The 26,336-nt window shown below is 43.8% G+C and overlaps 1 long non-coding RNA gene across 1 annotated transcript; it reads left to right on the top strand.

Annotated features, from left to right (window-relative positions):
• Window positions 1-662: 662 nt before the first annotated feature.
• On the top strand, window positions 663-26,149 carry LOC135279350 (uncharacterized). The gene is made up of 4 exons (XR_010346620.1): window positions 663-2,480; window positions 15,856-15,936; window positions 21,927-22,189; window positions 24,565-26,149. It is a non-coding gene; the product is annotated as an uncharacterized LOC135279350 (long non-coding RNA).
• Window positions 26,150-26,336: the final 187 nt, after the last annotated feature.

Consider the following 26,336-nt stretch of genomic DNA (forward strand, 5'->3'; position numbering starts at 1 on the left):
TCCCGATCCTCCTCAGCTGCTGGCTGCGGGGCATCGCGAGGAACGAGCTGCAGCGACCAATCCCGAATTTTGGGGCGGTTGCAAGTTGCAAGAACTTTGTTCCTTCCACTTCCCTGTCTCTAATTCTGCTCCTCTTTCACTGCCTTTGTGTCACCCTTAGCCCGCCCGGGGCACGGCTGTGAGCCCCTGCCCGCTGCCGGGCTCGGCGGGGTGCGAGCCCCTCGGCCCCGGCGCGGCTCCGCGGGTGCGCAGCCTCCTCCCGCGGGTGCGCTCGGCTGCACGCCTGCGTGGAATTGAGCGTGTGGCGGCACTTGTGTTTGACCGGCATCCCTGACAGAGCTCTGCCTCCCGCAGCACAGCCTGCGTGGAGGATGCTGGCAGGTGGCACCTCGGCAGCTGAGCGGTGTCACCAGCACCAAGAACCACGCGAGGCTGTCCCCGGCCCCGCTGCGTGGGGAGCTCCGCGCAGCCGGCAGCGCTTACCTGGCTCCGCAAAGGGCGGCCCACACGCGCCGGCAGCGCAGGGTGATGGGCTCGTTCCCCTGCGCCGAGCTGGGACTGGGAGGGAACGAAATAAGTGAAACTTTCCGTAAACAGTCATTGGAGGAACTTTCTCAGTTCACTTAGGAATAATAATTCTCGTGTGTGTGAGAAAGAGGAAGGCAGCAGATATTCGTGCGCACAGACATGTGCATTGCACTTACACATTCACAACTCTGCCAAAACGCTCAGGAAGTTGTGGAATAATTCGGTTGTTAACTATGTACATTTTTTAAGGAAGAAAAAAAATCTATTTAGCTTTCTATGAGACGATTTACAGAGGGAAGTGCAGATGCCTTCATGTACGTCGGCTTCTTTGGGGGTCACAGTCTATTCCAGAGAGCCAGAACGCGTAATTTTATGAAGTATAGCATTTCCAAACACAGCGCATCAAATCGATGGCTGTGCAGACTCCATCCACGTAGACTCAGCACACGAGGCTCAGCCCTAAGCTCGCTCTTCCCGGCAGTTTTAAAACAAGGCACCAATTATTTATAAGTCACATAATTAGATAACCATCACTCTTGAACTTTCCACCAGCTAAGAATGTTTTATCTTTCTCAACTGGGCACTGCTTACTGCCCTTCTTTGGTGTGTGTTTTCACTGCTCATACCATTCCTCTCCACCAAAACTCCACCAACTGCCCGAGACACCTCTCTCGTCCCCCGGCCCGAGTGCAGACAGCGGCCGAGCCGATTGAAGACCACTGGAGTTAACCGCTGGTTATGGGAACGGCCGGGGAGGATCAGTGAGGAAGTTTGGTAAACTTGGAACAGCTGCCTCTTAGAAGCCAGCGTGTTTTAGCCCAGCTTTAACCTTGTTCTCTCCCGAGCAGCGTGTTGATGTTTCGCCACTTGCTGACTGCAAGCAAGGCAGGGAGCGGCGTGCGCCGGGGTGCCCGTGCGGCTGCTCTCGCCCTCCGTTCGCACCGGCTCGCTGCTCTCCGGGGCTCAGCCCCGGGGACCGAGCGGCCCCGGCCTCTCTCCTCTCGCCCCAGCTCCGGCCCTGCTCTGCCGGCGCCTCCCTTTCGAGCGGGGCAGAGGAGCCGACGGGGACCTGCATGTCCTCGCCGGCCGAGTGCCCCGGACCCGCGGGCAGGGCCGGGCACCGGCGAGCCGGGGCCTTGGGAGCCGCCGGCTGCCGGGCAGTGCTGCTGTCGGGGGCGGCGGCACGGCGGGGCCGGGGGTCTCACCGGGCCCGGGCAGCCCCCGCCGGCACGGGCGGCCCGCGGGAGCCCCACGGAGGCGCCGGCCGGCCCCGGGCGCGGGGGACGCGGCGGCCCGCGGCCGGTTCCGCCCGTGCCAGGGCACAGCCTTCCCTCTGCCCCGCGCCCCGCGGCGCCCATCGAAATGCGGGAGGTACTTCGCTTTCTCCCGGCGAAGAACAAAGAAGCAGCAGCTTTCATTAAGGCTGGACCAGATGAATACGGATCTGACAAGTTTGTTTAAAAACCCCACTGCCCACGCCCGAAAACGATACTGCGCTTCTGTAAAATACAAAGTGTTGTCAATAACCATTATAGCAGCGATAATGATCTGAGAAGAGAACAAAGACATTTTGTAATATCTACATAACTTTATTAGAGCAAAATTATTTTAAAATGCCTGCGAATTCCCAAACCTCCTGAATACAAATGAATAAAAGTTTTTCTTCGGGCTAAAATCTTTGCTTGAATGTAAATTGTTTGGGTAAGTGAATTCGCACAGCAGCAAAGTTTGTTTGTCTTAGTCCAGTAGCTTTGCTTTAACGAACCAGATGTTTTGTCTGTAAATTGTCCAGAGAACTTTCACAGTTCTGACATGTAATAAGCCCCAGAAAATCAGAACTAGAATAGCTGCGTCCCTGCGATTAGGACCAGGCATTTCGGGAAGAGCATGGGGAAAATAGGAAAGTGTAAGCACGCTCAGTGTCCTCCTATTTGGAAACCTCATTTTAAACTGTAAGTAATCTTGTCCGAATCGATTCGCTTCTGCCTGGAGTTGACAGCAATTCTCCACCCAACCCCAGATATCAGAAATACATCCCCCCAAGAAAATCCCCAGGCACGGTGGGGAGCGGTGGGGGCGTTCGGCCGGGGAAGCCTCAGGGCGCTCCGAGGGTCCGGGCGGGCCGGCCCGGTGCGGGTTCCCCCGCGGCCGGCGGAGCCCGGGGCGGTGGCGGTGCCCGGCCCCGCGGCGGGCGCTCCCTCCGTGCCCCGGCAGCGCCGGCTCCTCTCCCGGGGGCCCCGCGGCGGCCGGAGAGCACCGCCCGGCCCCGGGGCCAGCGAGCTCCCGGCTGCACTCGGGCACCGGGAGCGCCGGCCCGGCCGCGGCTCTGCGGGGCGACGCCGCTGCTGCCCGAGAGCCGGGCCCCGCCGCCAGCAGCGGGGGCTCTGCCTTCCCTCTGGGACCGACAAGGGCTGAGGACACCGAGCTGTCCCGGCTCCCGCTCGCCCCTGTCGGATCTTCTCCCCCGGGCTGAGCCCCGCTCGGCCCGGTCAGCTCGCCGCGCTCCCAGGGGCTGCGCCCTTTGGAGATGATACTGAGTTAAAATGAGATCTATCGGCGCGATTCAGCCATCACTTTTTCCCCTCCCTCGAAAGGACTTGGGGTCCCTGAAGAAACAACCGGCCGCTGCTTTTAAGGAAATAAGCGGTACCATTTCAGAGCTACTGTAGCGTAATGCATTCGCTGGGGCAGTAGGAAAACCTTTTAAGAAAAATAGTTACAGATCCTGGAACTCCACCACATGTGACAACAAAGGCTGTTGTCTCAGTAGAAGGTCTTTAGCTAATTTTACCTACACAAAGTTTTACTGGCTGCCGGCTTTGGGAACGCCTTTGTGGAGCCTGGCACTGATCCTCAGGGCTGGCTAATTTGAAAGGCATTTGGAGGATCCCGGAGAAGTGGAAGGGATTCCCCGCTTATTTCTCGCATCACCTGAAAGTTCCCATCGCACAGATGACACGGGTGCTCCTCAGCTGACCGCCTGTGACTCAACGCAATGATGATTTTGTTGTGCTCAGATACTCTTAAAAAAATAGTAGAAGGGGGAAGTGGATAAAACTTAAGTTCAAGCAAAATCCTTTTTTTTTTTTTTTTTTTTTTTTCCACAGAAACTTCCTTTCCTGGCGGGTTTTTTAGTGTTGGCACACAGCGCTTGCACATAGAAGTTTATCTGTACGAAGCTTCCCAAGTGCCAGCAGCTCACCTGGACCCGGCGGCGGGCCCGCTCCGTGTCCCGCTGACCTCCAGGGGAAGGGAGAAGCGGCAGCGGCGGAGCTCGGGCTCGGCACCCCGGGGGGACGCGCACCGGGCCGGGCACAGCGAGCGGCTGCCGCCCCCTCCTCTTCCTCCTCCTGCTGAGGACAGGGGCCGCCAGGACAGGGCAGGACAGACAGACAGCCCCAGCGAGGCCGTCAGTCCCGGAGCGCCGCGTCCCCGCGGGTTCTCAGGGCGGGCCGCGCTGATCCCCGCACGGGCAGCGCGGGGGATGCGGGCCGTGCGCGGGGCCGGGCATCCCGCACCCTCAGCCCTTCGCCGGGAAAAACTCATTGACTCAGCCACGATCGGCACCGAGCAGGCCCCGAGCCCCGCTGCTGTCCCGCGCCGTGCCGGGCGCTTGTCCCCTCCCGGTGGCCCTCGGGTCCCGCCGTGCGCGGGGACAGCGCGGAACGGAGCCGGCCCCCCAGCTGGGCACCGGGGTCTGCACCGCCCGGGTCAGGTGAAACGTGGAAACTAAGAAAATCTGACACCACCATTGATTCCCTCTCTTTGTTCTCCTCTGTACACAATGGAGAGGAAGGAACGTGACTTTAAAATTGCAATTAACCAGCTTTCTGTCACTGGGTATTTAGTCCTATCAAATCTTTCTTCGAAAAAGCACTTCTAATTGTAAAGGAAAGCAAACGATTTAAAATACCTTATATCCTTCTGTAACCAGAGTTGCTTAAATTATGACTGGATGTGCCTAAACAGTCATCTCATTTTCCCACTGATTTTGGTCAGGTCCAGAAAGAATGGCATTTTTTTCTAATGTTTTAAAAGTATTAACTTCCTTTCAAACATTCTTTAACCTTTAATGTTTTGTAACTTGATGAAAAGGTCACTTTGTTCGGAGTGGATGCATCTGCTCCATAATTGTTCTAATATCAGGCAGAGCTCCATCCTAACACTACATTCTTTTATGAGGATTCTTTTCCCCTTAATATACTATTGTTAAGGTTACCATGAGTAATTGTTCTAAAGGCAAAGAGCTCCAGACCAAAGGATGCTCACACTTTATTTAATTTCACCAGCTTCAGATGTTTGGAGCTGTATTCAGCAGATGACATTAGCTGAGCTCTGAGAAGAATAACCTGAACTGCTTCACCTCTTCCCACTTGTGGGAGCCTGAGGGAGAACAGGAACAGAATAAATATCTGGATTTATAGACTGAGCTGCATGACAAAATAGCACAAAATAAATACTGATTAATACTACTTTGGACCAGCAGCAAGTTTGATCCAAACATCTCAAAGTATTTTACAAAGGGCTGTGGCAGCTAGATGAGATATGGGTGGGGGAAGACCCAAGAGCAGAGTGGAGATCCAGAGACCACTGGACATCAGCACCTCAAGGCTCAGCCTCGAAAAGTGAGAGGGTGGTAAAGACGTTGCTCATCTAATTACATTTTAGACTCCTTGCTGGGAAGGAAACAGAAGCTTTTCAGCATGTGTAAATCAATATTTATCATTAGGAGCAATCATATTTTGAATCTGTAGATTTAGCCAGTTTTGGTATAGAGAACCTCTGCTTATTCCTGTGTAAAAGCTTAGAAGATGAGCATGTTTATTGCCACCCACAGGCTGAGAGTGCCCACCTGAGGGGCAGCTTGTGGCCTCAGCTCTGTGGCCAAACCTCACTCACTCTCAGCACTGTACCTGCTTTGCAAGAGCAGTGGTGATACCTGGCTGCATAGCAGAGATTGGAGCCAGAACCTTAAATTGATGCAATTAATCCCTCTAAAATACAACAGGATTTTCTAATTCTTACAAAATTCAAACATCCAGAGAATATGTTTAATTAAAACTTGGCTATACTTTTTTCTTTTTAAAGATTTTCTTAAAAAAACCCAAAGAAATGGGCTAATTATATTGCTTAGTATTCTAATATGCACTTTTTTTTAAATAACACACTTTTCTAGCCAGGCCAGTCCCTTGAGGACCAGTTCCTCATTTATAAGGAGGTCCCCAATGGGAGTTAAAAAGAGGCTATTTTATAAGAAGAAAATATATTCTGAAAGAGGAGCCATACAAAGATAACCCTGCATCATATATCAGTATGGAGGCTGGAATATGTATTCCAATGATGCAAATCTTCCCTTACAATAATTTGCTCGTTAGTGTTAGCAAAAGCCCAGATACTGATGTCTCTGTATTTGTTCTTCTATTTTTTATCACACTAATGCTTTTAACTAAAATTATTTCTTAAAATTTGCTTTATTTAATGAATTTAAAGGTCAATCCTCTTCCTTTCCATATGCAAATCCTATTAATAGTAGAGGTTTGATATTAATGGGAGTTAATAGAGTAGATACCCCCTTCACACAAGAAACCCCACAAGAGAACAAATTAACATCAAGATAATTTCAGTAAATTTGTTGCTTCTTTCTCCCCTTTGAGTAACCAAATACCAGGGCAACAGTACTTTGGGAACAGGAGTGACAGCCAGGGGAGGGATGAGATGTGAAGGGGCACACAGGGCCTCCCCAGCCTCCAAAGGCAGGGCTGCAGGGGAGGACACAGCCCCCAGCAGCTGGAGCCCATCATCATCATCATCATCATCATCATCATCATCATCATCATCATCATCATCATCATCATCACCTCCTCCTCCTCCTCCTCCTCCTCCTCCTCCTCCTCCTCCTCCTCCTCAGCAGCCTCTCACAGCCCAGGAGCCAGGCAGGGCACAAGGTACCAACACCAAGAAACCCTTCCCCATCCTCCTAAAGAGGGAACAGGCAACTTCTGCTCCCTTCAGAGGCCACCAGCAGCTACTCAGGGAAAAACAGGCACTGCTGGAGCTGATGAGGGAGTGAGTGAAGTTACTGCCTCTGCCATCCTGTTTAGTGACTTTGGGAGTTTAACTGTCTGGTCATTGCTTTTCTATCTATAGTTACTGTGGCAGGACTCAGTGAGGTTTAATAGTATTTTTTTTTAACTACGGCTGTTGGTGTTAAAAAAACAGCACTGATGTGCTTGAGGAGGTGGAGTTGGGGAAAGAGGAATAAACTCATTGCTTTCATCTGTAGTCCCTGTAGGAAAATACTCCCAGTGCTAATGAGTGAGGAACAGCCCTGTCTAGCCTAACTTTTGCAGTAAAACTCTCTGCACTGTTTTTCAAGCAGGTGAATCCAGATACAAAACAGCAAAACATCAGCAGTCCAGAGCAGCTTCATCCTTGTTAAGAAATAAAGAATACCTGGTGCAGCCCCTGGCCTGGCCAGCCAAGCATGGCTCCTGCAGATCAGCCTCTTTTTAATTAGAGCAGGCTGAAGTAATGTGATTGGAAGATGTGGAGAAAGGGATGAACCATGGACTACAGCGTGGTGTTAATTTCCCTCTTATCAAAGGGCATTAACCCACTCCCTCCCAACACGAGGGAATTTTGCAAGGAAGCCCATCCTCACTGCAGCCTCTTTCCTAGCTGTCACTCCTGAGCTGGAAAAGTTTTCCCATTACCTTTTCTCAGTGTACACCTAGTGACACTGGTGTGCTACAGTCCTCAACAATATCCCCTCCCAAAACTCATAAGACCATAATTGTTTTAGGGAAAACAATTTTTGTTTCCTTAAATTGAATTTATTTTTCTCACTGTTTACCCCAAAGGGATTATTTTTTTTTCTAAAACCCTGAACCTGGAAGCTGTTTTTATCCTTTGAAAAAGGTTGTGTGTAAGAACAATGAACAGCCCCTGGGAGCTGTGGACAGAGTCCTGCAATGCTCTTGGTCCATCCAACCTCTGATGGGGTTAGCAAGCACCACAGTGCTGTGGCCCTAAACCCCACAGAGCTGCTGCTTCCATGGCTGGACAGGTTGAACAAATAATTTTTGCTTTTCTTGGCTCTTGGGATGTTGGAAGGTCCCTGTGAAAGAGGGACTGTGGGCAGTGACAGCCCTTGTGAGACACACACAGCCTCCATCTCTCACAGATAGTGTTTCTGGCTCTTTGCAGACTGAAGCAGAAAGTGTCACACCGGGGCTTACATTAAGGTCACCTTTGCTTTCAGGGCCTTGATGTGGCCATAGATTTGCCAAGGGAAGGGCTGGAGGGTAGGAAGCACACTGAGATAAAAGGCATCACATTTCTGAGGAAGCCAGGTCCCTGTTCACAGACCTGAGTTCGGATTTTAGCTGAGACACACTCACAGCTCCCCTCGGCTCCTTGGCAAATAGAGAGCACAGAACTGGGTCTTGTGTTTGAAGTGTATGACAAAATAAAACTTACACTGCTTATGTTTGCGGGAGATGAATACTGATTGCTGCAAACATTCTGTTTCCAGCCAAACAGCAAAATTCTGTAATTGTCCAGGTAAGTCACAGGCTGGAAGGGCTTGCATTTTTACAAAACATTAGGTATAAATTACTTCCACAAACGGGAGCCTGGACGCAATAGAGCAACACAGTTGTCTGTTACAGCAAATCTGGCATTCCCAGCTTCAAATCTGCTACAGGCATTCTGGATTTTAATTAATATATTGTTTCATATGTATGAGTATTTCATGGTGGGATTTTTTTTTTGTTTGTTTTCACACACTGCATTTTTAGCCTAAACAAAGTGTGTTCTCTGCATTGTTCTCAAAGCAATTGAATAAATATCACCGAGTCTATAGATCTGGCCTCCTTTCCAGTGAGCAGCACAGCAGTCATGCTTCACAGGAAAGGGATAACATCCTCCAGTGCAGCTGATAAGAGCAACAATTTACAAAGCCAGAGATCCGTTATGCAGTGAAAGCTTTATTACCATGACTTGATGTTACATCTACAACACATAAGGGTTAATCATTGCAGCAGTTTGCAGCTGGTTTGTGCTCCCAGGGGAGCCATAGCAATAGACTCCTGCGTGTAAGACAAGGTCAGCCTCCTCTCCTGGGGTCAGCAGGCCACCAGATAACACAGCTCCCAAACTTCTGCCCTGGGCAGACACAGGTGCCAAAGCCATTCTGTGGTCTGGTGTAGAGCGCTTCTTGTGGTTTTTGTTCTCCTCAATAAAAACACATTCCCAGCTCAGTGGTACATAATTGGAGGGTGAGTTCTCACAGCTACCCATCAGCGAGGGCTTTCTGTGGCAGCCCTGGGTTCAGGAGTCTGCTGGGTGCATGTAACATTTCACGGGAGACTTATTCTTAGTGGGCTGAGGAAACAGAGCAGTCAGAGCTGAGTTTAAGGGCCAAATCCTGCATAATTCCTTCAGTCTCGTGGTATAAAATGCTCACACGAGTGAAGTGGGCAGCATTGGGCTGTAACATTCTATTAATATTTATCTTCTACTGCTACAAGACAAAACAATAATCAAATAAGAAAAAGTTTAATCCTCAAATGCAGCTTTAATCTTCAAATTGGTTAGCTTATCAGAGGGGTAATATTTATTTTCAAAGACAGGCTGCTCGGAATGATCAGCTGAAATAGAAACCTATAAGTGAAAGGATGTAAGTTTATTGGGCAGTGTTGTCTATATTTATAGTTTCTGCTCAACCCATATTTCTGTTTTTATATGCATGTGTCAAAAATTAATATATGGCAAACTTCACCAACAGTTTTAAGAGATCCTAAAATATAATAAAATCAATAAATGATGTTCTGGCATAAATGTTTCTGTAGCTGAGGGTGGTCAGGTTCAAAGGGCAGCATCTGACCATTTCTCTTTCCCACCCTGCTGCAGAGTAAGACCCTCCCCTCAACTTCAAATCACTGGGGAGAGGGTAATTTAAGCTATACTTGATGTACCCTATACATCACTGTCTTCAGGACCAGGTTTAAAATTAAACTCTGATGTACAAAGTTAAACAAAAATGAGATAAAAATTGGCAGGGGTTGAAGAGGGTCAAAGTAGTCAAAACACAAGGTAGACTATTGCTTCTTTTGATTTATGTTATTCTGTGCACTAAAAAAATAAAATTATAGCTCTTGTGGAGACTTTTTTCATTGAGAATAACACATTTCTAATTTGTTTTCTATAGACTTCCAGGCATTTGCTCTGGAGTTGGAAGCATTTATTTATTTATTTATTTTGGCAGGGGACAAAGTATCCCCAACTGTTGGCAGAATATTCAAATTATCATTAGATGGAATCTTTGTCACTCACCAGCAAGTGAAGGAGAAAAGAATTTCACCTTCCATTAGTGGTTATCTTACATTGCACACATCTCAGATTTATTTGGAGTTTTGATTTCAGGCACCTTTTCTAAGCTACAGTTGGGTTTGGTAGCAGAAAGAAAGAGTTCAGTGAATGTTTCCTCTTGCATGTTTTACATGCACATAATGCAGTTACCTTCTAGAATTTCAGTACAGGAAAGATGCCAAAGAGCAGAGTCTTTTGAAACCAATTCAACAAAATCCTTGCAGGAAGTAAATTTTTTATGATGTAGTCAACTTTTCCACATATTGCCATTTACATGGTTAGTGCGTGGACCACAGGCAAAATCATTTGGAATTGTAATCTTTATTTTCTATAATATGATAATGAAATCAACAACTATCCACTAGAATCAAATTAATTTCTCTCTGTTACTCCAGTGGGAGGAATAAAAGGGTTCTACTGGCTAAACTGCCAGGCTAATGGGAAAATCAAAATAAAATCAGGTCCTTGGATTGCTGGCAAATAAAAAAATGCTAATTTTAAACATAATGGTGGACATATACAGATCTTGAAGTCTTTTAAAATCTGATCAAGCAAGCTTTTTGATTTTAATCCATGAAAATCATATTGACTTTATATGGATTACAGCTGGCTAAAGTGTTGGCATGTTCTTAGGCTGTACAAGGGCATGAGACAGTGAAAGCCTCAAAACTCTGAAAATGTCTGAGCTTGATTACAAATCTAACAGGAGAAAAACTTACCCTGTCCAGATGACTAAAAACCATTTTTTTCTTGGCATTGTTTGCCACTGATACTGACAATGATGATTCTTGTTTGTTAATCTAGTGAAGATCTGATTTAATACTCAGATTTTAGTCTTTCCCCCAGAATTCTAAGTGATACATTGTGTAAAATGCACACACTTTGTATGTGTCATGGTACAGGATTGACCTGCATATGTGCCATTAGTGTACATAATTTGGCAAGCATTTATGTTCTAATTGAATAAATGCAGTCCTTCACAAACACCTGGCTGGAAAGCTGAAGTGCAGCAGCATACAACAGCAGGTTGTTTAAACAGATACAGCCAGCAAAGCAAAGATCAAATCTTAGAATGAGTCTACTATTTGTGATTTGTACTTTTTTGTACCACTAATTAAATCTTTCTCAAAGATCTGGGTTTAAAAACCAAAAAACAACAAACCTTTTGGGGTCACACAGAAGACTACTCATGCATTCTGTAACTCCAGCAGATCACGTGTGGCAAAGAGCAGAACAGAGAGCTTGTTGGTTAGAAAATTATAATCCAAAATTTTCCTACATCCACTACATTTTGGGGAATCAGGAGAACGATGAATTGAGGAGATGATCACAAAGGTCACAAGGAATTGCTGCAGTATTCACAAAAGATGTAAATGATTAAGGATGTAGGATCTTACAACCAAGGCTCAGAATGAACACAGGATCCATTCTGACGCTGAGAGCTGCTCACAAATTAGGTAAAAAACAAAAAGATATGAGAACTCCAAAAAGCAAGACTGTCAGCTGTTAGAAATACCTGCAACCCATTAAAACCACGTGCTTAGCATGAGTGAGATGTCTTCCTGGTGTATCCATGCAGCAACCAAGCTCCTGTTCCCTAGGAGAGGGACATGGCACAGAAAATGAACGGATTGATTCCTTCTTGCACTGAGCATCTGACGGGGGTAACTGATCAGTTTATGGGTGTTAAACTGAGTTTATGGATGTTACACTGAGTGTGTCACTGCCCTGCCAAGGGTGCCTGCCTAGGAAGGACCTGATTCATAGCTCACCAAGCTCAAATTTCCACTGGCTGGGTTCTGGATCAGGTCTTTTCCATCCCAGTGCAGCTGTGAGATGCAGCTTTCCACAGTGTCTTATTCTGTCCTTTTTTAGTGCACTGCATTCTTCTGGAGTAAAATCTGCCCACTGACATGTACAGATTCTCTGTCCTGCTTATTAACGACATTTTTCCACTCCCTGTGTTTACCAAGGAAAGCAATCATGCCTTAACTTCCCTCTGTGTGTGCTCAGATTTGCATTATTTTGCTCAGGCACTTGCAGAGGTACTGTGCTCCGAGCAATGATAAAGAACCCAGTCTATAATTTAATAACCCTCCTCTGACTAATTAGTATTCACTCAGTGAACAAAGGCTTTTCAGAGGTCCAGTCAAAGGCCTAAGCACCGTTTAAGTCTAGCTTATTCCTCAAGGCACCTCTGAACTGAATTGGGCCCCGTTTTATTAAATTACAATAGAAAGACTGCCATGTCAAGTGCACTGATGCTGGGAGCCCCAACCTCGCAGGACCTCACAGGGATAAGTAATCATCACTTATGCTAATAGCACATTTGACTCGGTGGGATGACACATGAGGATGGACTACTTACTTGACTAAGATTAGTAAGAACAGGCATGTTACCCAGAACAAATGACTTCAAAATGCCCAGCTGCAGCGAAGTGCTGACTCCATCAGTGAGTGTTGTGAGGGTGAATGAAGGGCAGGATATGATCTCTAGAAACCTCGTTGGATGCTATTATTGAATTGGTGACAGTTTTGCAGATTTCTAACCCATAATAAACCTCAGCTTTTCCTCCTCAGTGACACGCTTCTCTCCACTGCTTTCCTGCTCTGCCTTCTTTTTCTTTTGCCATACTCCAACAATCCTTTAAAATTATTTTTTAAAAAACTCTTTCTTCTTTAGTGTTTGAAAATTAATTTTGTACGTTTTAAAGGTATCTAAGTAACAGCCACAACCACAACACTGCTATTTACCTGAGCAGATTACTTGGTAGCCTCTCTCCACTGCCCTGCCAAGGTTCCTCCCCTCTGCTCTGCTGGGATCAGCACAGTCTCTATGCTCATTTAGTCTTTGGCTTCTCCCTTCAAAGCTGACAATAGGGGCATCATACAGGGTATACCATTCCAGTGATTTTGTCTGATAAAATGCCCAGCCTTTAGGCCTCTGTTTAACACAATTTTGTTCCATGCAGGTCACAGAAACAATCAGATTTTGGCCCGTATGATCTATAATGCCTTTGAACCAGCACTCCAGGAAGGGAAAAATCCTCATGTCTAACCTGACTCTGTTTCACTTAATTGTTTTTGATTTTGTCATGGTCCAGGCTTTTTTTCCCCTATTTTGTTTCCACTAATTTAAAAAGTATTTTGTTGCTGTCTCTGCTTTTTCTATCTGACCAGAATTTTTAAAATTCTTCTTTTTTTGAATCACTGCCTCGAGAAGCTTATTCTCAGAGTAATGTAGTAGTGACCACTGATGACTGGCTTCCAGGGAGTTTATGAAGCCAAGGTTAATTTGTTCCTGAGAGCTGGAAAAACCATGAATGGCAAAATACATTTCTGGTACATGCATAATAACTGGTATAAATATTATATCCAACACCAAAATCCCAAACATACAACCTGCTTACCAAGGGACCCTTAAATCTAGTTTTGTTTCACTGTAATGTAGAGTTCTGTATAAAAGCCACAAAGACCATAAGTATTATATCATTAGTAGTATTCTTAAGTGGGTATTTTCCTGTTTCTTGGGGGCTTGTAGCTCAGCTGTAATGATTGTTCCATGTGTGTGTATGTGCCTGGGTGTTTTGCCAATCACATCATTGAAACAAAAATGCCCTAATTTCTACAACTTTGCTTTCATTGCACTGCAAAGCACTAAAAGCAGAAACAGTTTCCTGAAGAACTCCTCCATAGCAGGCCCTTGAACAAGATGACTGTTTCTAATAAGCAACAGCTGTCGTTGTGGTTTTACTAGTCAAATGATTCATGTCTTTTGCTCAGAAATGATAAGTGGAACAAATGTTTACTTAGATATGTAACAGAGGAACAATTGAAAAATAGTAGACTGTCAAATAGAAATATTTTCCTGTTATCTGATCCTTGACAATTAGTCTGAACTGGTATTTAGTCAGCAGGCAGTGCTGCAGTGGCACAGTGGGGATGGTGGGGTTCAGCTCAGGAGTTCAGCAGGGCAGTGCCAAGCAGCAGCCCAGCAGATCTGAGGGGAGCACCAGCACCTCTGTACACACTGCTGCACCCACACCCCCCTTTCTGGCAGGCTCCCCTCCTATATTTAGTCATCTTTGAAAGGGACATGGTGAATTTACCATTTCCTCTCCTTTCTGCTGTCTCCAGGGAACACCAAGAGCTGCTCTGCTGCTTTGGTCATGAGTGAATATCCTCAGCTGGCTGCAGCTTTCCTGGGGTCTTGCAGGGTCTTCTGGCAGCAGCAGAGGGAAAGTGTTCTAATGCAGGAGATTCCAGGCTCAGTTCAAGGACAAAAAGATTGCATTACCCTTCATTTGTTGGGAAGGAGAGGCTAACAAAGCCTTGATGTATCTCTGCTGAGCCTGGAAGCTGCTGCAGTCAGAGAGATTTGACACCCCTGTGGCATCACAGGGCTCAGGGTAAATTTTTTTTTAAATGCAAGAGGAAGCAGTGGCAAACTAACTCTTATGAGCCTAAGAAGGCAGCATCAAAAAGTGGTGTCAGCTGCCTTTGAAGGGAGGTCTGGGAGATGAAGAAGGATGGAGAAAGCCAAGAGAGCCTTGGGATGCTGAATGTGCAAATGAAACCAGTGTACATCCATAACTTACTTGAACTCATATGGATGCTTGCCAGTGTATAAGGGTTTAATCCACCTTTATTTTAGATAGTTTCTGGACTTACTGCTTTTTCAGAATTCTCCACTCTTCACTTTCCCATCTGTAAAATGGGGGCAAGATTTTCTTTCTCTCAGCCTTTATTCAGCTTACAAGGCTCCTGTGACCAGAATTCTTTTATTGCTTGTTTCTGTATTGTCTCGTACAACAAGACTCTGATCTCAGTTGAAGTCTGTAAGTATCACAGAAATATAAATAGATAATAATAAAGAGATGATTTTGACACAAGAATGGAATTTTATATTCTGGAGAGTGAAATAAAATCTGTACTAGAGTCTACTAAAGTGTAACCATGAGATCAAATGATAAAATTCTTCTGGCAACAAAGAGTTGACACAAATTTGTGAGATTAAACTGAACCAACTCAACGGAGGCTTGTTCTGGTGGTTTATTCATATAAAGCATATGAAAAAAGTAAGTGAGATGATCAAATTACCCTCACAGCATGGATTTTGACATGGATGTAGACTAACTGAGTCACTGGAGGACTGAGCAGGTGCATGGTTCTAATTATACCCTCAGTCTTGTGAGGAAGGAGCAAACTTCCCGGTTGCTTCCCTGGTGGAGATAAGGTGTTATCAGCCATCAGCAAACGAGAGGGGAGAACAAGGACAAGGCACCTGATGGGAGAAAGAGGAGGAGAAGAGAGCAGATTCATAATGCTTCTCATCTTTTAAAAATGTACACACACACACCGACCCTGAGCCATTTGGATGGCACTGCTCGTGCTCGTTCCTGGTGTCTCTGAGTAACCCTTCCTTATGGCGAGCCACACAAAATTCATTTTTAACATTTTCTCTTTTATGGGCTCGGAGTGAGATATCTGGCTAAATATAATGATTTATTTGTTTATTAATTAATCAACAGGCATGCTAGGAGTTACAATCCAAACTGTCCCCACACACAGGTTTTTATCACCATACACTGTGCCCCTAGGGAAATACACATCTTTTTTTCAGGAGTATAAATGGACATTTCTATAAATTGCAACTACTTGGGTGCATGTAATATGCAATATTATTCATCTTTGTATTCCAGGTGAATCCAGACTAGACTACCAGCCTCTAGGGGAGTCTGCTTCATATAATTATCAGTATTCAAAGAATGATTGTAGATGTTGTAGCTTAACAGCAGGTGAATGGTCCTTATCTGAATATTAAATAAAGTGCAACTGGATTTCTGGGTTATCTCTGGCTAAATGTTTGTAAAGTCATTAGTGAAAGCATGCAGCTATAATCCCCACCACTCTTCTTACAAAGGATTTCCGCTTTTATTTTTAATTCCTATACAGGGTGAATTGTTCATCTCCCCTTCCTATACACACAGTCTTGTCCCTTGGTTGGACTACCAGGGACATCAAGGAAGCTGCCTTGTAAGTAGTACCTACACTTTTAATTTTTTTTTATTCCTAAACAACAAAAGAAACCAAGAGAAGAGTGACAAAGAGAAAGATTTATTATTTCCTCTAAGGACTATCAGAGCTCTGAGTGTTGAGAAAAAGTTCTGTAGTAAACTGCTCCTTTGTCCTCCCAACTTCTGGGAACTTCAGCTCTATATTCAGTTTCCTTATTGCATGAGCTAAGAGAAGCTTTATGTATTTATTTAGTAAAACCCTTTCCTTATTGTTCTAAAATGGGGGATTTAATATACTTGAAAACTGTTTTAGTAGCTTGATAGTGGTTGTTATGTGAATATAGTAGATAGAAGTTATGAGAAAATTAATAGAACAAAGAAAAAGAACAAACCCACCCCCTGCTGAGCAGAAGGGAGAGACCAGACTCAGCATAGGAAAATTACTGGAGATAAAGGAAGAGGAATTACCATGGGACCATACAACACAGGGGTTTTGAGGCACAACTCCTGTTTCAGTCCCTAGATGTGAAGACCACAGTGGTGCTACGTTTTGAAGAGCAGTTTTCAAGACAGACATACTCTACACCAATTAGCTGGGCCAGGACACCACCCACATCCTTTGCCAGGCACCACAAAAGCTTTGCACCCACCTCAGCCTGGGCCATTAGTGGCAAAGCTTCTCCTCATCATAACTGCAAACATTTTGTTTTAATTGAATATAAAAATAATAGAACATTAAATATGATATAGCTGAATATTAAAAACCAAACACAATCCCTCAAAAATGGAGGGATACAGCAAGCTATATACTATTTATTTGTACATGGACTGCCCTTTATTTTGAGCTGTAACACATGCTGAGTTTTTGGCACTGGCATAGCCAACCCTCTTGAGTTTCCAAGCATTAAACCCCTCACTGCTGCTGTTCCAGGCTTCTGCAGGCTCAGGCAGATGTTTCTACACCCATCTGCAAGGCTTTCTGTTCATCTTTGCTGAAATGCAGGGTAGAAACTTTTTTTTTTTCAAAGGGAGGAAGGAAGAACACTGAGCATGATTTTGTGCTTAGCTCTGAATTGTCCAAGCAGCCACACAGCCCTAGGGATGGCAGAATGCAGGGGACTCTGCTTCTCCGTGCCAAAGTCCTCTCCTTCCACAGCAAGAAATGGCAAGAGCTTTTTCTAGCAGTCAGCACTTCTGTGTATTTTTTACTTAACACCGAGCAAAAATGTAAAGCTAATGAACTTTGGAAGTGAGCTGATTCACACTCTTCCATCAAGAGATGGGTGTCTGAAACTCTCTAGCTTTTCTAGCTTTGTTCCTTGGGACATCTTCAGTGGATGCTGCTGAGGACTCGTTCTGGGCTTTGTACCTACACTGCCTCTGCCAGCAACTGAGGAGACAGAGCCTGGATGTGTGAAGGATTTTCAGCCCCACGTTCCTAACTGTATTCATATGGAATAAATAATAAACTGCACAACAACTGAAGCATCAGCTCTGTTACTCCCGTTTTCATGGTGTTAGAAAGGAACAAAAACAAGGAAACTAAGTAAGCAGTTTTTTTGGTTGTGCTTTTAGTGGAGATGGTATTTTAAAGGGAAGGGCTCTGCACATTCAGGCAGGACCTTTAGATACCACTTCAGAGCTCCCTCCTCTAGGACCAGAAGAACTTTATTTTGCCTGGAACAAACTACAGAAGTTAACAACTGTTTTCTATTTGGCATTTTTATAAGTATTAAAGAAACCCCAAAACTCCCAACTAACACGCCCACCTCACCTCTCCCCCTTCACAAAGAAATTTAAAAGGTTCAGCCGAAACTCTTCTACATAGTTCAAAACCCAAATTTTCATTCTTACTCAAGTGTGAGTCACCTGCAGTCACTAGGATTAGTTCTGAATTAACCTTAAAACCACCCCTTTTCTAATGACACTTTTAAGCAATACCTGAAGTCATGTTATTTGCATTTGCTATTATTTTTATAATTTCTCGAAGCACTTAAACACTTACTTATTTAAAAGTAACCCTTTAAGAAGCCATTTGCACCTAGAAGTCAATGGCCAAATCCAAATCCATGTGAACCTGGTGGAAATTCTGACACTTATTTCAGTGGTGAAATCTTAATTTGGTTGAATTTACAGTAAAGAGGAAGATGATTTGCTCAGGGAGTGATGAGGGTTGGCTTTGTCCCTGTCATCAACCACATGCTGGCTGATTTAAGAGTGAAATTTGGATCTGCTCACGGAGGCAATCAATCATTGGACTGGATGCCCTTGTTCAGCCAAGCTAAGCAGTGGGACAAACACAGGGATGTTTTAGTGAGTTTTAGAGAACCTGAGTATCTCTCACGTTTCTGAATGATGTCCTGAGAAAATTTAAAGCAGTCAGTTTATCCAGCATGTGGCTCTTCTGTGGCTGACTGACTGAGGTTGGACCTTGTGGTCTTTTTTCATCATTTCCACCACTTTCAGGGCACACCAACATGTGCATGCAGGAGGGCTGCACAGAGCAGCCACAATGCATGCTGGCTGTAATCTGAGAGTGGCAGAGATGCTTCCCACCACAGACACAGACTCTGCACCATTGCCTCAGCAGGTGCTGCCAGGTCTCCTGAGCAGATCTGTGATTTGGCAGGGTTTTTAAATATGTACAGGCTGAACACCCCCAGCAACACAGGCCCGGTCTCAAGCACTGTGGTAAGCACTGTAGCACATATTTTGCAGTTGCACAATATTTGCGTTAGGAATGTGGTTGTTTCCAAGCCTGCAGCACACAATCACCTGCCAGAGTGTGCTGGTGAAGGCAGCACCTGTGTCCTGGCTCCCCTCGAGCAGAGGTGCCCATGGGCAGGGCCCTGGTGCCTCCCTGCCTGCTGGCTGGGGTGGAGGCTGGCACAGGGATGCAGGGAGGGTGGAATGACACATTCTGGCCTCACACCCATGAGCCAGCCCCACAGAGCCACAGTCATCCCTACAACCTGCAGCAACCCCCAGAGGGCAGGGGGTGAGCCCTGAGCCCAAGCCCTGGTGCTCCCTGCACTGGCACCCAGAGTGTGCTCAGAGCCCTCAGCCTCCCAGGAGAGGCCCAGAGCAGGTAAATCCCTGCTAGCCATAGAAACATTCCTTTACAGGGGAGGGTGTGAGTTATGCAAATATCTACTCTATAAATCTACTATGTGGCTTTGAAGAAAAACAAAAACGCCACTTAAAAATTTGTTCCAAATTTGGCCACAGTATAGTTTTGTTAGTTCAAAGAAATGAAGCTAACTTTATTGTTATTTGTGTTTGGATCAAAGAAAACTATGAAAATAAACATTAGACAGAATGATAATCAACACTGGAAAAGAAATGTTTACTAAAGATTTTCTTCTGTGTTCTCTTACCAGCATTAATAATATTTTCTTTTTCTAAAGTTTTCTTGCTTCCTTCAAAGAGATTGATTTCAGCAGAAAGAACAAACATATGCAAATAAACTGAATGATGTTATACCCCCTGCCCCTATCCCCCCAAACTGCATCAGATAATTCCATATTGTTAGTCTGCATTACATTTTTATCAGTTTTTTGTCTTAATCAGATATGAAGCTCTTGCAGTACATCTCTAGAACTGGGCTGTGACCCTGATGTGACTCTACAGCACAGAAGCAGCCCTAACCCTGCTGTAATCTAATAGTTCAAATTTAACGGATTTGTTTTTTCAGTGGAAATAATGGCTTCCTGTCACAAAACAGAGACACAGATTACATATCTGATAAATGGCTTTGGCATGATTTTTTCATGTAACACACAATTAACAGTGCCTTTCACAAGACTCGTGTTCTAAGGATTTGGTGAAAGCATTAATAAGTTCATTACTATGCCCTTTCTTAAAAAAAACCTCCCCCACATTTCTGCTGGTGTCTTAAAAACAAATATTACTTTGTTTAGAAAGAGATCACCTATACTTTCCAGTGTTAATTTAGCCTCAAAACACTATACTGAAATTATTGCTACTGAGTGCTGATGTATTTTTTTTCATGAGGCATATAATTATAATTGATAACCCAAAATGGAAATGGGATAATTTTGATTTTATAAGCTACCACCCATACGGATACTGAAAATTTCCACATTATAGCTATAATTGTTTTTTGTCATGCCATAATCCCCTAAACATTATCAACTAATTAATAGCTGAACAATACATAAGGAGATATGCAGTTCTGTGGATAGGATTGGATATTTGGAAGGAGTTCATTATCTGCAGTTTGGTTTGGAAGGCACAGCTCAGAACTGCTTCTGCTGCCTTCACTGGTTATCTTATCTTCAGGCCACCCAACCTCCAGCCTTACCCTGTGAGCTGCTAACTCCCAGCTCTTACAATGAGGTAATCATCACCTTGTAGTGGAGTGGTGTGAATGCTGGTCAGATGGCCTGTATTTATTAACAGAAATAGGGTCACAAGTCAAATACATGCTCGGGGTCAGTGAGCAAATACAAAAGAAGATTAGAGGAACAAAAAAATGTGACTGGAGGGGTAAAATCCCACTGGGGGTTAATCGAGCAGAAATGTATCAAAGAATGTAAACTACCCTTTCTTTTGTTATTCATCATATGGGACGCAGCTCCTGTGTCCTGCTGATTCCAGGCACAGAGGGCATCATCTCCAGAGTGCTGGCCTTTAATGAGCTCTTTGGACACAGGGACTGCCAATAATACTCCTACCTCTGCTATTACTACTGCCACTATTCTTAAAACAATAACAAAAATAAGAATTAAAACCACTTAGCATAAATATAGAGATCAAAAAGATTTGCTTCACCTAATATTGCACTACCCAAGACTGCCCACAAAACTAAGAGAAAAGCAGCATTCAGTGTCACTGCTCTAGGAATCTCTTCTGCCTCCAACATGAAAAACTGGACCAAGAATTGTCTCCATCAATATACTGATTTAGCTCCAGCTTGCAATGTAAATTAATTAATAAAAGTATTTCTGAAGAGGTGGTATTGCATTGGCAGTTTTAGTTTTTCTAAGAAAGACTGTCTTTTTGAGTGATGTAATAACAAAAAAGGAGCCAGCAGCCTGATCAGCACAGTAAGCACAGGACTTGGTAGGACCCAAAAGGCAGCAGTCAAAAAAAATCATGGGGTACTTACCAAGCAGCAGCTGATTTTCTCTTCTGATACATGTTCATCGCTCTTTCTGTGACAAGAAGCAGAAATTCTGTCTTATTTGAACTACACACATTTGTCTAATTCTTTAAAATCCCAGCAGTAGAAAGATTCCCTTTTCATCAATTTCCATTTATTATGCTTGTAGCTACATATTGTAATACGAATTCTTTTATCCATGTATACTGCACATCTATAGATTTTATGTTTTCACACATCACATGAAAAGCATATTTCAAAGCTATTGCATTATCATGTGCCAGAAGAATATTGCTGTGGGAATGCAGACACATTACCAAAAGTACAGTATAAAACAAGGAAGTGAGAGTCAGGAAGGAAGGAATTCTTAGTTCTATGACTGTGTGCCTCTGACTTACCGTGCAATGTTCATCAAGTCTCTTAATCTTATTTTGGCATACTTTACATGTAAAATAAGCAATATGTCCTTCTGCAAGGCTGAAATAAATGTTAACTGGTTCAATCATGCCCTTTGAGAGCAAAATTGGAATTTCTGTCATCAACACCAAGATGAGCCAAATCAGGCTGAGAGACTGCAAATCTTTACGTGCCAAAGAATAACACTACATAGATGAAAATTTCATGGCCAGACACAAACTGTGGTAGATGACTGAAGGATTAATGTGAAATAAAATACAGTAAATTTAAGTTTTCCTTGAACTGAAATTGAAGCATTCCTTCATTACCTCCCCAGTTATCTACATAGATGCTTTCCCATATAATTTATTTTCACTCATTATATTCCTCCTTCTGGAATACATGCATTTCATCCTGCATTTTCTTAGCAAAGTCTGTATTTAACTCCTATATTGTCCCTTAAGTTTATAACTAATGTTGTGCTTAAGTGCTTTGCAGGATTGAACCTTCTTGGGGCCACATGCAGGATTTTTCTCCTCCTGGGATGACGAGAGCTGTGGCAGTGTGTGCACATTGTGTCAGACCTGAGATCAGCTGCCAAGTGTGGACACCCACAGAAGGATTTTCTTTACAGAACTATCTTAAAAATGGAAATGTCTGTCTCCTCCAGCTATGCTGGCAGACAGTGTTTACCCAAAGATCCAGATACACAAGACCTTGTTATCAACTGCAGCTTTTACACAACTTTCAAGTAAGTTAGTGGGTTGGAAATCACACATTTTAGAAATATTTTCTGAAGGATGTGATCATATTTGCTGCCCTTGAAAGTGGTTAATGTTGCATGTTCATTACATATTTTTGTGTTACTTAATTTAAAAGGTTTTCAAAAAATACAAATTGCCACAGAGTGGATTTATAGATGCTTAGAAAGTAATAAGAGATATTTGATACACAAAAAAGAAAAACTCATACAGCTACACTGACATGCAATTAATAGATTTCTAAAAAGCCACTAGCAAAGTGTCTTTCCAAGGTTTACATTTCAGTTGTTTGAGTATTTTCTTTGGAATACTGTCCACTGAAACACAACATTCTGAAGTCTTTCTGCTAACTTAACTAGAAGCACTACTGAGAAGAGTTAGCTTTTTAATGATGTGGTCAAAATTTTTTAAGAAATATAACTTCACAAGCTATAACTAATCAATTTGCACCTGTACCATGTGGAGGAGACACACTATCCACTTTGGACAGCAGTGCTGAGATGTCCTGAGGTTTGCATAATGCCAGCAAGTTGTATTACTACTTAAAGGCTTGTGAATAAGAATTTTACTGCAGTCACAACATATACATAGGGTTCTTCTAGTAAATTGATCACTCAAATAAAAAGAAAGGAATGTTTTTGATCTGCAATGAGGATGAGCAAAAAGTAAGCCTGCTCATCCTAACTCTGCATTAGGGAAAAAAATGAACTTTGATCTATCATATTGCAGAGCTGCTTGTATTTCAATGGCAATTTATCAATTTTTAATAGTCAAAGCTCCCAAGTAGTAAAAGCTTCTTAGACTTCCTAATCTAATAGCCATTATTTAAACTTTTTATTCTGTATGATTTACTGTTTGGAAGCAAGAAAGCCACATAATTTCTTAAAGATTCTTTCTTTTATACGAGTTGACGGAGTCCAACACGACTAAATTTGCGTAGAGCAAGTGCAAAATCCCACCTTAATATATCTGAACCTTTCTTAGCAAATCTAACAGAGAGCAGAGTGCATCAGCAACAGGACTGAGCTCAGGAGGGGATGCAGCAGCAGCAGCAGCAGTCCCCAAGGGAAGCCTTCCTCCCGCAGGGATGGGCAGGGTGGGTGCCAGCCCTGCCCTGCTGGCAGTGCCCAGCCCAGCCGGGGGCTCCCAGCCTGCAGGGAGCAATTAGGGAGCTCTGGCTGTGCCCCAGGGCTGCAGTTTGTCTGCCTGGGGATGGAACAGCTCCAGAAGGGTGGGAGAGCCTCCCCCGGGTGTGGATCCAGCTCCACAGTGAGTCCCAGTTTTCCTGGGAAAGGTGTGCCCTGTGCTCCTAAGACAGAGAGAGAGGACACTCAGCACCCCGTGGGCCTATCACACAGGTGGATCTAAAATAAGCTTAAGACTCTCTTGTTTTAAAAAGGTTACCTTGGCAAGTCCAAAGCACAAAGAAAAGCATTTAAGACTGCAGATCTAAACTTGCGTGCTGTTACTGCTAGACTTGAAAGCCTAAGGTCAGGATTCAGAATTCAACCACTCTGACTCAAAAATGCATCAATGTATTTGCTAAATGGAAACCCCACATCTTATCATAATGTCACAAAATGCAGAAAATTACAAATCACTTTTAAGGCAAAATACATGACAGCAAAATATAAGTACACAAAAACTACATTAAATATCAGTCTTCATTTGTCCCTAGCACTTCAACTTACCTCTCAGCTCCAAACTCCTCACTGCAGTGCACAGCTTGAGATGGTCTAAGATCCATTTTAGAGTGGACTGAAATATAAATGACAGTTCGCACTACACATGAACATAGACAACTGTATAAAATATTTAAATAAAGACAGAAAAGAACAGAGGAAACCAACAGAGCCTTTGGCAGACCCAGCCTTTGGGAATTTAGCAGCTTGAGATTCATTGCAAATTTCATCTTTAATGTTATTTTTAGTTCAATATTTTGTAGCACTCAGAAGTAAATCTTTGTGTGCTGTCTCTCCTCCTGCTTGTGCTGCTTCCTTTTCTGATCTTGTCTTTTAAAGAAACCTAATATATTTTCAATACAATTGATTTGTGACATGTTTTGTGATATTTGTTAAAGTTATCCTGTTTCTTCATACAATTCAGTGAAAACCATTACACTGTTGTTTCTTTTAAAGTGCTGAACAATGCTTGTCATAACTGAACAAAATGAGACCCCCCAACAGTCTTTGTTCCATCACACCTTGTGCTGCATTAAATTATCTGACATTAATTTTGATTCTTGGGTTGGAGTCACACTCTTTTTTTTTAACCTCTCACCACTGTTCCAAACACTGCCACACACAGTGTGCCACAGAGCAGTTTTGATTTTATCCTGGAATCTGTCCTTTGTCTCTCTCCTCAGCAATCAGACTGGAATGATACACAAACCACGGGGCTGGGGGTGCTGCAGAGAGGATGCTGGACAACCACAGCTGCAAGAAAACGCAAACTGCCAAGTTCACACCCTAGTCCACCCCATTGGAGGATGCTGTCTGACCATGCTCAGGTGTCTTGTACAAAGCCTACTCCTATTTTTTTAATGGACTTTCCAAACCTTTCCTCCTCTTGCTGTTGCAGAGAATTCAGTGAACATATTCTCCCATTACTATGCTTATGATTTAATAGTTGTGCCACAGAGAATGGCCTTAAAATGGGCAGAACTGAAACCAGCACCCTGATGTGACACAAGATGGAAAAACCATATAGGACATATAAAATAAGACTAAGGCTGCTTATCTGTGCTGTATGAACATTGTAAATCTACTTTTGCTTTAATTAATTTTAATTTCATCAGGTTGCAGTTGGAGTTAGAAATTTTTCCTTTTTTTCACAGAAGGATTCACAAGAGGAGAAGGAAGATCTTGCCTGATCACAAGGCTTTAAAATTGAAAGTAGTTTTTTTATTTTAAAAACCTGGTTTCTAACATAAAAAGACATCATTTAATAGTTCCCACAAATACAGGGACTAGGAGCTTCTATTAAATGACCAGGCATCAGTCTTAAAACAAACAAAAGAAGTATTTTATCCTCACAGTGCGTAATGAAATTACAGAACTCATGGCCACAGGATGGTGTGGAGGTCAAAAGTGTAAATGGACCATAAAAGGGATTACATGAAATCATGCAAATGAAATCCATCACTAGCTACTAAACATGATGATCAAGATCCAGCCTCCAAATCAAAATGTCTCTGACACTGATCCTCAGAGGGCAGGAGCACACAGGGGAAGAAGGATTGCTCTGTATGAGAGATATATCAGAGTTCATACACTTTTTCCCCAGACATTTGCTCTTCTCACTCTCAGAGGGAAAGCACTGGATATTTTTTCTGACTCAGGGTGGCAGCTACTGCGTGTGTTCTAAAGTCTTCAAAAATCTGAACTCATTTTATTTGACACTGTATGTTTTAGAAATGTTTCCATTTGAAATTCAAGATAATTAGGGCGAAAAGCCTGAAAAGAGTCAAACAGAGGGCAAAAAGAAATAAAAGCACCCAGAAAAGATGGAGTTCAGAACATTTTTTATGAAAGTCGTATTTTGCCATAGATTTGTGCATCAGGGTCTCATTTTGCACTACAGAAAAATATTTCCATCCAATGATTGCAAGAATGGAAGCCCCCAATACAGAAACCTATGCAGTGCCCACCCTCCAAGGTGGCTGAGAAGCTGAAGCAACCTGACAGAACCATCCTGTAAATCTGAAATGTGTCCCTGTGGCCTCTGCAGTGCTGAAATCACTGCTCGCCTTTGCTTTCACTGCGTTGAATAATTTTGGCCTCTCCCTTTCTGTGTGAGTCAGGTTGTGAAAACTGAGCCTTCTCTGGCCTCCAGGATTCATAAACACCTGCCCCATTAGCCCACTTTCACTATTTGTCTAATGACAACCACAAGTAATGACCTGACTCAAGGCATGTCAATATTCTGCCAAAAACTACCATTTTGCCCTCTTAGCCACCTCCTCCCACCCACCCATAGGTTATGGAACTGTGGGATGGTTGCCAAAGAAATGCAATAAAAAGTAGGAAATGACACATACAAATAAAATTCACTTACCTAAAAGCCCTGTTCATCAGATCTCTTTGTGCTGCCTCCTCCCCCACCATCCACTCCTCTACTTCCAGCACTTGTTTCTCC

The sequence above is a fragment of the Passer domesticus genome, chromosome 12 (genome assembly GCF_036417665.1).
Source record: "Passer domesticus isolate bPasDom1 chromosome 12, bPasDom1.hap1, whole genome shotgun sequence".
Taxonomy (NCBI): domain Eukaryota; kingdom Metazoa; phylum Chordata; class Aves; order Passeriformes; family Passeridae; genus Passer; species Passer domesticus.